Consider the following 2,500-nt stretch of genomic DNA (forward strand, 5'->3'; position numbering starts at 1 on the left):
AGTACCAGTTGAGCACTGAGGGTTGATGTAATTGACTCTCTCCTGCCAGGAAGTTGCTGGCCTTGTGCCAAAAATTGAAATCGCTATCATTATTTATTATTATTATTATTATTATTATTATTATTATTATCATTATCATTATTATTAAGGTGGTGAGTTGGGAGAATTGTTAGTAAGCTGGGCAAAATGCTTAGTGACATTTCATCTGTCTTTATGTTCTGAGTTCAAATTCCACCAAGGTCTACTTTGCCTTTCATCCTTTCAGGGTCAATAAATTAACTACCAGTGAAACACTGGGGTCGATGTAATCAACTAGTCCCCTCTTCCCAAATTTCAGGCCTTATGCCTTTTGTTGAGCTGGCAGAATCGTTAGCATGCTGGGCAAAATGCTTAGCGGTATTTTACCTGTCACTATGTTCTCGGTTCAAATTCTGCTGAAGTTGACCTGAGGGTTGATAAATTAAGTACCAGTGAAAGACTGGGGTTGATGTAATCAACTGGTCCCCTTCCTACAAATTTCAGGCCTTGTACTTGTAGAAAGATTATTATTATTATTAAAGTGGTGAAATGCTTACCGGTATATTGTTCTACCGAGGTTAACTTTGCCTTTCATGCTTTTGGGGTCGATAAAAGAAGTACCAGTGAAATACTGGGGTCGATATAATCAACTTGTCCCCTCTCTCAAAATTTCAGGCCCTGTGCCTATAGCAGAAAGGGCTACAATTATTATTATCATTATTAAGGTGACAAGCTGGCAGAATTGCTAGCATGCCGGGTGAAATGCTTACCAATATATTTCCTCTGTTTTTATGTTCTGAGTTCAAATTTCACCAAGGTTGATTTTCCTTTTCTTCCTTTCGTAGTTGATAAAATAAGTACCAGCTGAACACAGGGGTTGATGTAATCGAGTCATCCCCTCTCCCAGAATTGGTGCCCTTGTGGCAAAATTTGAAACCATTATTATCATTTTGTTGTTGCCATTACTGGTAGTGCTGTTATTGACATAACTATTTATTTATTCAGACTTTCCCAAGAAGGAATGACTGCTTCACCAGCAACAATAGCATGTAGCATGTCCTGTATTACCTTATCAAAATACTTGAATGTAATGTTTGTGTGCATCAACAATTGGAAGAATGATTATTCACATTTTTGGTGTCTATTTGAGAAATATGTTTTTTTTTGTAAGCTTTTGTAAATATGTGTATTTTTTTTTCTTTCTGTAAGCTTTTTTACTGGCATATGTGTCGTTTTGTATGCATGAGACAACAGTCCCATAACTAGCTGTATGAGCACACATGTGATGCAAGCATGAATTCCATATGTGTGTGCATGCATACTACTATTGTTGTTGGCAAATTAATTGGTTGCTTCCTCCATAAATTGTGGCTTTGTGACAATTTTCATGATTGTCAACTTCGTTGTTGTCATCATCGTCGTCGTCGTCCTCCTCCTCCTCATCATCATCATCATTGTCATTCTCATCATCAGCAGCAGTAACAGCAGCACCTTCATCACCTTTGTTATTATGGCTGTTATTATTATTGTTGTTATTGCTGTTGTTATTCAGAGAGTGAGCTTGCAGAAATATTAGCATGCCTGACAAAATGTTTAGCAGCATTTGGTCCATCTTTACATGCTGAGTTCAAATTCTGCCAAGGTCAATTTTGCTTTCCATTCTTTCAGGGTCAATAAAATAGAGACCTGTCAGATGCAGGGGTCAATATAATTGACTCAGCTCCTCCATTAATACTGCTGGCCATGTGCCAGAATTAGAAGGAACTATTATTATTATTATTATTATTATTATTATATTATTATTATTATTATTATTACTATTACTATTATTATTATTATTACTATTATTATTATTATACGCTGGGTGAAATGCTTAGTGGTATTTCATCTGTCGCTACATTCTGAGTTCAAATTCCGCCGGGGTTGACTTTGCTTTTCATCCTTTCAGAGTCGATTAAATAAGTACCAGTTACACACTGTGGTTGATGTAATCGACTTAATCCCTTTCCCCAAATTTGAGGCTTTGTGCTTCCAGTTGAAAAAATTATTATTATCATTATTGTGCAGGTGGCACGTAAAAAGCACCCACTACACTCGCGGAGTGGTTGGCGTTAGGAAGGGCATCCAGCTGTAGAAACACTGCCAGATCAGACTGGAGCCTGGTGCAGCCCCTGGCTTCCCAGACCCCAGTCAAACCGTCCAACCCGTGCTAGCACGGAAAGCGGACGTTAAACGATGATGATGATGATGATGATGATGATGATTATTGTCAAAGGAGGTGAGTTGGCAGAATTATTAGCACACTGGGCAAAATGCTTAGTGGCATTTCCTCTGTCACTACATTCTGAGTTCAAATTCCATCAAAGTCGATTTTGCCTTTCATCCTTACAGGGTTGATATATTAAGCACCAGTCAAGAGCTGGGGTTGATTTGATCGACTCTATGACCCTTCCCACAAATTCCAGGCCTTGTGCCTATAGTA

The 2,500-nt window shown here is 38.2% G+C and overlaps 1 protein-coding gene and 1 long non-coding RNA gene across 4 annotated transcripts in view; one reads left to right on the forward strand and one right to left on the reverse strand.

The window, feature by feature from the left end:
* Positions 1-1,957, reverse strand: part of LOC118765463 — a 17,595-nt gene extending 15,638 nt beyond the window's left edge. Inside the window, exon 1 of the long non-coding RNA XR_005001331.1 lies at positions 1,947-1,957. This is a non-coding gene — a long non-coding RNA (uncharacterized LOC118765463). The remainder of the gene's footprint in view (positions 1-1,946) is intronic.
* Positions 1-2,500, forward strand: part of LOC115217441 (ADP-ribosylation factor 5) — a 36,755-nt gene that overhangs the window by 3,275 nt on the left and 30,980 nt on the right. The window lies entirely within an intron of this gene.

The sequence above is a fragment of the Octopus sinensis genome, linkage group LG11 (assembly GCF_006345805.1).
Source record: "Octopus sinensis linkage group LG11, ASM634580v1, whole genome shotgun sequence".
NCBI lineage: Eukaryota > Metazoa > Mollusca > Cephalopoda > Octopoda > Octopodidae > Octopus > Octopus sinensis.